Source organism: Mus caroli, chromosome 9, assembly GCF_900094665.2.
Source record: "Mus caroli chromosome 9, CAROLI_EIJ_v1.1, whole genome shotgun sequence".
NCBI lineage: Eukaryota > Metazoa > Chordata > Mammalia > Rodentia > Muridae > Mus > Mus caroli.
The window spans coordinates 52390320-52402494 of NC_034578.1; the positions used below are offsets into that span (position 1 = coordinate 52390320).

Genomic DNA, 12175 nt, shown 5'->3' on the forward strand with positions numbered 1-12175 from the left:
CCTAGGCAGATGAAGAGTTCTTTCCTAGAAGGTCCAAACTGGCTATGAGCCAAAATCGTCTAAAAAAAAAAACCAAAGGTTTACTTTAGGAGACAGACAGACAGACACCCAAAACCATGATATTAATTGTTCACAGAAACTTTTAGAGCAGTAAGTTCAATGGGACTCTCCTGAGTGTTTTGAAGCTTGGGCCTAATGTAATGCCTGTGTAATCAATGTTCATCTATTCTGGCTTGTCTGACTGAATTTCCTGCTTAGTCCTGCACGCAAACCTTTTAGGAGAGTGGTTCTCAATCTCACGAGAGCTCCGAAAACCTTGGTAATAAAAATTTTCAATTCCTGGGAAGCAGCTCAGAGGGAGCCACTGACACGGGTTTTTAGTCAAAGACAGCCCTGACTAGGGAGGATACCTCCAGAGCTGATAGTCCTCTGGAGACCTGGGCAGAGGAGATAACAGGGCCAGAGCTGAGCTGGTCTATGGAATTCTTCAAGGTCTCACCAAATATAAGGAAACTAACATAGCAGTCAATCAAAATTGTACTAATGTTACTGCTTTGCCCACTACCAACCATATTAGAGGTTACCTAACTCTTCTGGAAAATTCCCCCAGCCCTGCATTAAAGGGGGCCTGTGAGCATCTCTGGTCATAACCATTTTGATGAATGGTTGACCCCTGCATGCTGGTAATTTCTGTAGAATAAATGCTCTTTGCCTTTGTATACTATTTGAGTGTGGTTCTTGCACCTTAACACTCCCTAATACTGCAACCCTTTCAATATAATTTCTCACGTGGTGGTGATTCCCCCCACAACCATAAAATTACTTTTGTTGCTACTCTATATCTGTAATTTTTTACTGTTATGAATCGTTGTGTAAATATTTAATCTGCTGGGTGGAGTTGGGCGACCCCTGTGACAGGGTTCTTTGGCCCCCAAAAGGGTTGCAACAAACAGGTTGAGAAGAGTTGTTGAGACATTTGTTTAATTGTGACCTGTCAATCAACAGTATCAATATTACCTGGGAACTTTATGAAATGCAAATTGCCAAACTCCACTGCATACCCAGAAATAGAAATCTGTGTCTTAAAACCAGTGATGAGGAGAGCCCCTGTTTTAATTATGTTTGATTCAGTTGGATCTGAGCACAGAATTGATGGGTCTCTGGAAGTTGATTACAGTTGAGCTACTACTCAAAAGTAGAGCTACAGGAACCAGATGCTTCTAGGGCAGAGTCCCAGTTTATCATTTAAGATATTAGCAAATTTCTAATGTAGCACTTATAATCTATTTCACATGTTTAAAAACAAGGTAATATTTAAGCTTTCTATGATTGTTTGAGAATTAAATGACATAATAAAGTACTTAGGGCACTACTTAATAATTAGTAGGACTCATGATTATTAATGCTATTACTGTTATTTGATTACAAGAGTAAGACTGCATTTGTTTTTCCATAAGGTTAAAACAGGTATTTATGTGGGTGGTTGGGTCAGGGTATACCTTCATAGAAGCAGGAGGAGAGGGAATGGGGTAGGGGGCTTCGCAGGGAATTGGGAAAGGGATAACATTTGAAATGTAAAGAAATAAAATACTCAATAAAAACAGGTGTTTATGATTATAAAAAATTATATTTGAGAAGGTGACATACAAAGAAACAGCAAAAAACTGTTATGAAAAAATATAGTATTTGTAATGCCATTCTTTCCCTACTGTTGTTAAGTATTTCCCGTTAACACTTAGTGTCTTCTATAACACTAAGTTTGAATTTTTAAAAAGAGAATCAGAATCTTACTGAGAAGCACAAAGCACAGAACAGAAAGCAAGAACTGTCCTGGCTGAGGTGGAAAATGGAAGGTTCTCCCTTCTCAGAGAATCTGAAGGTTTCCACAGACACATTCTCTTAGAATGCAGGGGAAATTACTGCACTAAGTGCCAGCTAAAGTTTTGCCTGGTAGTTTTTGAGTAGTTAAGAACAGTCACAGAATATCAGTATGGGCGACATCAGTAGAGATCATCCTACAGTGACATCAGATGGACCAGTGCCCAGGGGTTTCTGTTATCACTGTTTTGGGAGTCAGTTTCAGAAATCTCCCAAGACTTTTCTGAGTCATGTCCTTTGTGCCTTCCTTTCCAAAAAAGAACAAACTGAAAAATGCATAATTTAAAAAATACTGAACCATGTCTTATCCTATGGATATAAAAATTTAGTTTAACCAATCTCTATAGTGTCTAACTTTCAGTAGCATAAACAATGTCTTTGCTGTAAACTGCTGGGAAAAGCTCCAGATGACTTACACAGAAAAACCGACAGGTCGACTCTATACCCATAAAAGAATCTGGAGAATGCTTCTATGTCTGATACCCACGTCAAACACTACTGAACTGGCCTAAACAAGCAAAACAAATCCAGAATGTGACCAGGCATGATAGGCCTCACCTTGACTGTGACTGTGGACTTTACAAACAGTAGCTTCCAACTCTTAGAGTAGAGTCTGGATATCCCTGCTTTACTAATGAGCTCCAGGGTAAGGGTCTGGCTTTAGGCCTCGATCACCTTCCTGCACAGACACATGAAGTCTGGGAGCAAACGCCTGCTTGCTTCTTTCAAATTTGCTGATTGTGATAAAATGGGTAAAAGAAATGGAATGTTTTTAAGGTTTTCAAGCATACTGCCAAATTCACACTGGCTTCCAGAAAAAAAAACTTATACCAATTTTTACTGTGAGAAAGGCACCTTTCCCACACTCCATGTTATAGCTAATACTGGCTACATCTTCATTAATTTGATAGTAAACTAAATGTTACTCTGTTTTTGTTTTTATTTTTAAAATAATCATATAACACACAACATAACATGTTTTTTATGGAGTCTTCCCACATAGTTGTTCTACGAGCCTGTCCCCTGCCTGCATGCTTGTACTCTTGTATCCCTGCTGGCAATGTCCTTTTTCACTTTCATGTAATACATGCTCTATTACACACCCCAAGAGACTGATCTTCCTCATGGGCCCCTTTCTAGTTTCAGGATTTATACACATTCACTTATTCATATATAAAGCCAGCATCCACAAATAAAAGAAATATGCAATATTTGTCTTTCTGAGTCTGGACTTTACTTAATATAACAACATTCAGATCCATCAAGTTTTGGGCAATATTAATATTTAATTTTTGTTGATGGTCTAATAAAATGCATAGTGTATAATATGTTCTACATTCTCTTTGCCCATTTATCAGTTGATGAAAAATCTATGCTGATTTCCTTGTTTGTTTTTTTGCTTTCTTTTTATGATTTAAAAGTACTTTCAAATTATAAAATTAGGCAATTACTCAAATGTATGTTTTTAAAGTTATCACTAAGTGATAATTTTATGGTTTTCATAATTAATTCTATCAGTTCACTGCAAATTTATTTTGGTGTGATGTATAAAATAGGAGCTTCAAGCTATTTTAACACTACTGATGTGAGTGACTATACTGCCATAAATTTATTCCCAATGACACACATGGAGAATACATTCCCTGGTTTCTTTGTCTAATTGATAATTGTCTTTGTGTTAATATTGTAGTGTTTATTATGTTACATAAGTTAATGGTAGGGTTATTTAATATATAAAAACTATTAAAAATCCTGCTACAGTGCTGCGATGAATTGCAGTGCTTTAGATCTATACCTAAGATGCATTTGCTATTTATGTTTTTTATAACCCTGATTTCATTATTTTTTTGTGTTTTATTTAATCAAATTCATACAGCTTGTTATAGATTTTTGGTTAACAATTAAGAAGCACAAAGAAATACACATATATAAAAGAGTGTAACTTCTTTTAATATCCTCTGTGCTCACGAAGAAAATCTTTTCTTTGATAAAGAGGAATGGGCATCTAAACAGCCTTATGTTCACATAACTTGTTTAAGAAACTATGTTCTAATGAGGAAGAAAGGGAGAGAGAACCAAAACTCTCAGGGTGAGAAAAAACTTGGGTATGCAGTGGACTTACTTGAAAGACAATCTTTATTTGACGAGCACCTGGTTTAGAGTGCACACTGCTCAGAACCCAGCTTGGGTGGTCTGTCCAGCAGCCCTCTCTGTAATTTTAAACGTGGATGACTTGAAGGACTCTTTGACATCAAACAGAAAGCCCCACGTTTTCTAAGTATCTTCTCATGGCATATTCGGTCAAGATTTCACTCTGGTGGTGGCAAGATTCTAAGATACAGATTTTCTTGCCCCAAATATACTTATGAACAAATTTCTTTTGCCAGAAATTTTATTTTTACTGAACATGTTTCCTCTTCAAAACAGAGGACAGAAAAAAAGCATCATGAAACCATGCCTTTTAGTGAGAGGTGCGGCTCCTACACTTCTTTTACATGTAGATGATTATAGCATACAACTCAAGTACATACTTAGTACAGGAAGAGCCACTGAAGTACGTAAGTGTAGGTCCTGACACTATAGCAGTAGGGTACTTCAACACTCCACTTTCATATCAAAAACGTCTAACAAACTGAAAATCAGCAATGAAGTATCAGAGCTAAATTATACTGTAGATCAAATGAATATAGCAGGTATCTATAGAATATACTGCTTAACAGACAGAGAATACATATTTTTTTCTTAAAAGCAGGTAGAATCTTCTCTCTACACCTGATCACACGAGAGGTCATAAAGCAACCTTTAACAAACACACAGAACAAATAACAGAACAAAACTAATTTTTAACCTACCAAAGGTACCATGGAGTAGAACTAGAAATCAGTAGCAAGAGAAAACTCAGAAGCCACACAAAGATTTTTTTAAAATTTATTCTTCAATCTTTTTTTAACAGTCCAGACCTTATTCCCTTCCTGGTTCACCCTCTGACTGTTTCACATCCCATACCTCCTCTCCCATCTTCTAGAGGATGTCCCCATCCCCATACCCACTGTATCAAACCTCCACACTCCCTGGGGCCCCAAGTCTTTCAAGGGTTAAGTACATCTTCTCTGACTGAGTCCAGACCCAGAAGTTCTCTGCTGTATGTGTTGGGAGGGCCTCATATCAGCTGGTGTATGCTCCCTGGTGGTGGCTCAGTGTCTGAGAGATCCCAGGGGTTCAGGTTAGTTTAGACTGTTGGTCTTCTATAGGGTTGCCCTCCTCCTCACAAGAAAGGGCAGAGGGAGAAAGGGACCTGGGTGGGAAAGGGGACAGGGAGGGGAAGAGGGGAACATTATCAGGTATTGGGGTGGGGAACAAAACTGAAGCCCTGAGGGCTAGCAGAAAGAATCGAAACAGGCATCCTCGAGAGATGTCGGGGGGGGTGCTCTAGAATGTACCAGGGACCTGGGAGTGAGAGACTCTCAGGACTCAAAGGGAGAGACCTTAAATGAAATATTTTAGAGTGGGGAGAGAGAACTTGTAGAGCCCACCTCCAGCAGAAAGACAAGGCATCAAGTGGAGGTATGGGGTTGCTATCCCACAGCCAAAACTCTGACCCAGAATTGTTCCTGTCTAAAAGAAATTGAAGGGATAATGCAGGGGCAAAAATGGAGAGGAGCCTGAGGATAAGGTCTAGTGACAGGCCTCCTTATTAGGATCCAGCTCAGGGGTAGGCCTCAAGCTTTGACAATGTTACTGGTGCTATGATGTGCTTACAAACAAGTGCCTAGCATGACTGCCCTCCAAAAGGCCCAACAAGCATCTGAAAGAGTCAGATGTAGATATTTACACCAAACCAATGGACATAAGCTGCTGATCCCTCTGGTTGAATTAGGAAAAAGCTGAAAGAAACCATACAAAGATATGGAGACAGAACACTTATGGATCAAGAGGGAATCACTGAAGAAATAAAAAAGGAAGTTTAAAAATTCCTAGAACCTGGTAAGCATAGTGACAAATAACTTTAATGTTAGCACAAGTAGATGCAGGTGGATCTCTGTGAATTCAGGGCCAGCTTGGTATATAGAGAAAATTCCAGAAGGCTATGTAGTGAAACCCTGCCTTAAACAAAAATCCAACAATAAAAAAAAAAGAGCATTATCTTCTCTTAGAACCCCTGGGATAAGAGACAATCAAGGCAGTCCTAGGCAGAAACTTCACAACTGTAAATACTCACATTAAAAACATTAGCAAGATCTGAAATTACTAATGTAATGATGAACCCAAGGCTCTAGGAAAATAAAAAACAAAAACTAGAGGAATTAATGAATTAAAGAGAATATACAGTATCAATGAAGTAAGACTTAATCTTAAAAATTAGTAAGACACACACACACACACAGACGAGAGAGAGAGAGACACAGAGAGAGAGAGAGAGACAGAGAGACAGAGAGAGAGACAGAGAGAGAGACAGAGAGAGACAGAGAGGAGCAAGATGGGGAGGATAAGGAAGAGATGAGGACAGAGGAGGGGCAGGAGGAGAAAGAGGAAGAAGAGGAAGAGGAGGAAGAAAAGGAGAAGGAGGAAGAGGAGGGAGAGGAGGAGGAGGAGGAGAAGGAAGAGGAATAGTTAAACCCAACTTAAATCAAATAACTGAAAAGAGAGTTGTTAAAACAGACTCCAGACTCCAGTGAAGTCCAGAAAATCAAACTTTGAAAGCTTACATTTTAAAAAGCTGAAAAATAGAAGTATTAGAGAAATTTATATACTCACATCACCTACTAAAATTAAATTCAAGATATAAACAACTTAGATTATTAACAAGCAAAAAGAGTGAAGCAGCAATTCAGTCTCTATGCAAAGAAAAGCTCAGGGCCAGATGGATCCACTACATAATCTATTAAACACACAAGGAAGCTCTCACACCTTAAACTGTTTTACAAAATTAAAGGGAAGGAACACTACCAAATTCATTATATGAGGCCTAAGCTACCCTGATGTTAAAACTGGGTCAAGACTACAAGAAAACAATCTACAGAGTAATGCCCCGGATGAATATATATGTCAACATTCTCATATATGTGCATCTATATTTATTTCTAAATGTGTAGCTCTTAAAAGAAGTTATGCCATTTGGGTTGATAATATTTCTCACACAAGGCACAGACTATCAAAACTCAGTTCCAGGCACAAGAAACTTCCTTTCGAGTTGTTTGGTCAGGGTTATCCAACAGATACCCCAAAGAATATAGGGTTTGGCTGTTGCCCATATTTGTGTCCCAGAGGTGGAAGATAGTAAGTCTCTATTGTTGAAGTCACCACAAACTTTGGACACAGAACTCAAGATATTCCATCTCGATCTGACCCGAAAGCTTCCTGTCTTATGGTACCAGAAGGTGCTATGCAAACTGTCAAGAGGATGTGATGTCTATGAACTACAACAATTACTAGCATGGCAAGAAAGGCCCAAGTGTGCAACAGTGGAACTCGTATCTTGGCAGTAACCGGAAGTTGTCTAATTGGAATTGAGGCCTGCTCAACAAAAAGGAAACCATACTTGGTACTGTATACCAACCACCAATGGCTAATATGCTTGTGGATCTCAGAAAAAAAGTTACTGTCGCTTTACGAGACTAGTTTAATATCTAACTCCTTTCAAAACGTATCTATAGATCTGTATATGTGCAGTTGCCTCTTCAAAAAAGCTTCTATTTGCAAATATGGAGAGAATTACAGAAAAGTATAACTGACCCATATACAAAGATCAACTTATCTTGGGGTGCCCAGCCCCAGTTGACAGAGCTATAACACAACTCTTACATCTATGGCTCAGAAAACATCACAGAGGATAGGAAGAATGATTGCAAGAGCTAGAAGATCAGAGACTCTGAAGTGAGATTGTATCTCTTAGAAGTGACAAGGAAGGGTCACTAATGATATCTCAACAATACGGCTGCCTAAGTAAGACCTGAACAAAGACAATACAAACAAACATACTAAATAGAAGACAAAAATCTCATGGGGTCTCATCCCCAAACAAAGAATGGCTGGCAGGTAACTAATGAATGCTAAGAGGGAGAATTAGTCTCTCCCAGGGATGAGCCCCTTAATTGGTTATCCAATATCAAGTGGTAAGCCCTGAAATCCTATGCAAACAAGCAACACTGAACAAACTCAGCAGGTTGTATTAGAGGGGCAAAATAAAAGGGGGAAATGATGTAAAATTATGCTTTAATTAAAATAAAAAATTCTCAAACCCCCCCTGAAAATAGAGCACATAAAGAACATCATACAACAAGACAGGTTGGTTTCATTCCGGGATGAAAGCTTGGCTTAACATATGGAAATCAATAAAGTAATACACTATCTAAACAAATTTAAGGACACAAATCAAACAATCACTCCAACAAATGTAGGCAAGGCACCTGACAAAGTTCAATGTGCCTTCATGATAAAAATCCTGAAAAATATTAGGATCACACAGACCATGTTTTAACATAATAAAGGCACACAACAAATTTCTAGCAATCATACTAAATGGAGAAAAACTGAATCAGACCAGAGTGCCCACTCTCAATTTTCATTCAAAATAGTAACCAACTCTTAGGTGGAGTAATAAGGCAAGAGAAATAATGTAGAAGTGATACAAGTACAAAAGGAAGTAGTCAAACTACCCTGATTTGTAGATACCATGAGACTGTAAGTAAGAGGCCTTACAGGTTTCACCAGAGAGTTTTTAGATATAAGCACTCTTACACAGCAACTTCAAAAACCATGAAATACCTAGGAATACATCTAAGCAAGGAGGTCAAAGACCTTTACAATCAAAGCTTCAACACACTGGGAAAAAATAAATTGTAATAGATATTCAGATGACAGAAAGACCCCGTAAAGAGCTTGTACTAGAATTAATACCATGAAAACTAGGTATATCACCAAATGGAATCTACAGAGTCAATGAAATTTCATAAAATCTCAAATGACATTCTTCACAGAACTACAAAATATCCTAAAATTAGTGTAGAAACACAAGGATCAAGGATAGCCAAAGCAATACTAAGTAGAAAGAATAAATAATACTGGAGCTACCACAATATTTGATTTCAAATTATTCTTTTTTGGTAGTTTTTTTAATAGATATTTTTATCATTTACATTTCAAATGCTATCCCTTTCCTACTTTTTTCTCCAAAAATCCCCTATACCCTCCCTCCTTCCCTTGCTCCCCAACCCACGCACTCTCCCTTCCTGGCCCTGACATTCCCCTACACTGGGGCCTAGAATCTTCTCAAGACCAAGGGCCTCTCCTCCCACTGATGACCAACTAGGCCATCCTCTACTACATATGCAGCTAGACACATGAGCTCTGGGGGTACTGGTTAGTACATATTGTTGTTACTCCTATAGGGCTGCAGACCCCTTCTGCTCCTTGGATACTTTCTCTAGCTCCGTCATTGGGGACCTTGTGTTCCATCCAAGATGACTGTGAGCATCTTCTTCTGTATTTGCAAGGCACTGGCATAGCCTCACAAGAGACAGCTATATCAGGGTACTCACAGCAAAATCTTGTTGGCATATGCAATAGTGTCTGGGTTTGGTGGTTGTTTATGGGATGGATCCCCAAGTGGGGCAGTCTTGGATGGTCCTTCCTTCAGTCTCAGCTCAAAACTTTGTCTTTGTAACTCTTCCATGGGAATTTTTTTATTTAAACAATTTTTTATTAGATATTTTCTTTATTTATAATTCAAATGCTATCCCAAAAGTCCCCTATACCCTCCCCCAACCATGCTCCCCCAAACCACCCAAAACCCACTTCTTGGCCCTGGTACTATCCTGTACTGGGGCATATAATCTATGTAAGACCAAGGACCTCTCCTCCCAATGATGGCCAATTAGGCCATCTTCTGCTACATGTGTAGCTAGAGACAAGAGCTCAGTGGGTACTGGTTAGTTCATATTGCTGTTCCACCTATAGGGTTGCAGACACCTTTAGCTCCTTGGGTGCTTTCTCTAGCTCCTCCGTTGGGGGCCCTGTGTTCCATCCAATAGATGACTGAGAACATCCACTTCTATATGACTGAGAGCATCCACTTCTATATTTGCCAGACACTGGCATAGCCTCACAAGAGACAGCTATATCAGGGTCATGCCAGCAAAATCTTGCTGGTATATGCAAGAGTGTCTGGGTTTGGTGGCTGATTATGGTATGGATCCCCAGGTGGGGCAGTCTCTGCATGGTCCTTCCTTCTGTCTCAGCTCCAAACTTTGTCTCTTTAACATCTCACATGGGTATTTTTTCCCCGATTCTAAGGAGGGATGAAGTGTCCACACTTTGGTCTTCCTTCTTCAGTTTCATGTGTTTTGCAAATTGTATCTTGGGTATTCTAAGTTTCTGAGCTAATATCCACTTATCAGTGAGTGCATATCATGTGAGTTCTTTTGATTGGGTTACCTCACTCAGGATGATATCCTCCAGATCCATCCATTTGACTAAGAATTTCATAAATTCATTGTTTTTAGTAGCTGAGTAGTACTCCATTGTGTAAATGTACCACATTTTCTGTATCCATTCCTCTGTTGAGGGGCATCTGGGTTCTTTCCAGCTTCTGGCTATTATAAATAAGGCTGCTATGAACATAGTGGAGCATGTGTTATTACAAGTTGGAACATCTTCTAGAATATCTGCCCAAGAGAGGTATTGCTGGATCCTCTAGAAGTACTATGTCCAGAGTGGTTGTACAAGCTTGAAATCCCACCAACAATGGAGGAGTGTTCCTCTTTCTCCACATCCTCGCCAGCATCTGCTGTCACCTGAATTTTGATGTTAGTCATTCTGACTGGTGTGAGGTGGAATCTAAGGGTTGTTTTAATTTGTATTTCCCTGATGATTAAGGATGTTGAACATTTTTTCAGGTGCTTCTCAGCCATTTGGTATTCTTCAGTTGAGAATTCTTTGTTTAGCTCTGAACCCCATTTTTAATGGGGTTATTTGAATTTCTGGAGTCCAGCTTCTTTAGTTCTTTGTATATATTGGATATTAGTTCCCTATCAGATTTAGGATTGGTAAAAATTCTTTGCCAATCTGTTGGTGGCCTTTTTGTCTTATTGACAGTGTCTTTTGCCTTACAGAAGCTTTGCAATTTTATGAGGTCCCATTGGTTGATTCTCGGTCTTACAGTACAAGCCACTGGTGTTCTGTTCAGGAATTTTTCCCCTCTGCCCATATCTTTGAAACTTTTCCATACTTTCTTCCTCTACAAGTTTTAGTGTCTCTGGTTTATGTGGAGTTCCTTGATCCAGTTAGACTTGCGTTTTGTACAAGGAGATAAGAACGGATCAATTGTCATTCTTCTACATGATAATCACCAGTTGTGCCAGCACCATTTGTTGAAAATGCTGTCTGAGAAAAAAAATGCGGACTGAGAAAGATATTAGGGAAACAACACCCTTCACAATAGTCACAAAGAATATAAAATACCTTGGTGTGACTCTAACTAAGGAAGTGAAAGATCTGTATGATAAGAACTTCAAGTCTCCGAAGAAAGAAATTGGAGAAGGTCTCAGAAGATGGAATGATCTCCCATGCTCATGGATTGGCAGGATCAATATGGTAAAAATGCCTATCTTGCCAAAAGCAATCTACAGATTCAATGCAATCCCCATCAAAATTCCAACCCAATTCTTCACTGAGATAGAAAGGGCAATTTGCAAATTTATCTGGAAAAATAAAAAACCTAGGATAGCAAAGACTATTCTCAACAATAAAAGAACCTCTGGGGGAATCACCATCCCTGACCTCAAGCTGTACTACAGAGCAATTGTGATTAAAACTGCATGGTACTGGTACAGTGACAGACAGGTAGATCAATGGAATAGAATTGAAGACCCAGAAATGAACCCACACTCCTATGGTCACTTGATCTTTGACAAGGGAGCTAAAACCATCCAGTGGAAAAAAGACAGCATGTAGAAGAATGCAAATTGATCCATTCTTATCTCCTTGTACAAAGCTCAAGTCTACGTGGATCAAAGACCTACACATAAGACCAGAGACACTGAAATTAATCGAGGAGAACATAGGGAAAAGCCTTGAAGATATGGGCACAAGGGAAAAATTCCTCAACAGAACAGCAATAGCTTGTGTTGTAAGATCAAGAATCGACAAATGGAGGGCTGGTGAGATGGCTCAGTGGGTAAGAACACCCGACTGCTCTTCCGAAGGTCCGAAGTTCAAATCCCAGCAACCACATGGTGGCTCACAACCATCCGTAATGAGATCTGACTCCCTCTTCTGGAGTATCTGAAGACAGCTACAG

At 39.2% G+C, this 12175-nt stretch overlaps 1 protein-coding gene across 2 annotated transcripts in view; it reads right to left on the reverse strand.

Annotated features, from left to right (window-relative positions):
* Scaper (S-phase cyclin A associated protein in the ER) overlaps positions 1–12175 on the reverse strand; it is a 343420-nt gene that overhangs the window by 95941 nt on the left and 235304 nt on the right. The gene's annotated exons all lie outside the window — the stretch shown is intronic.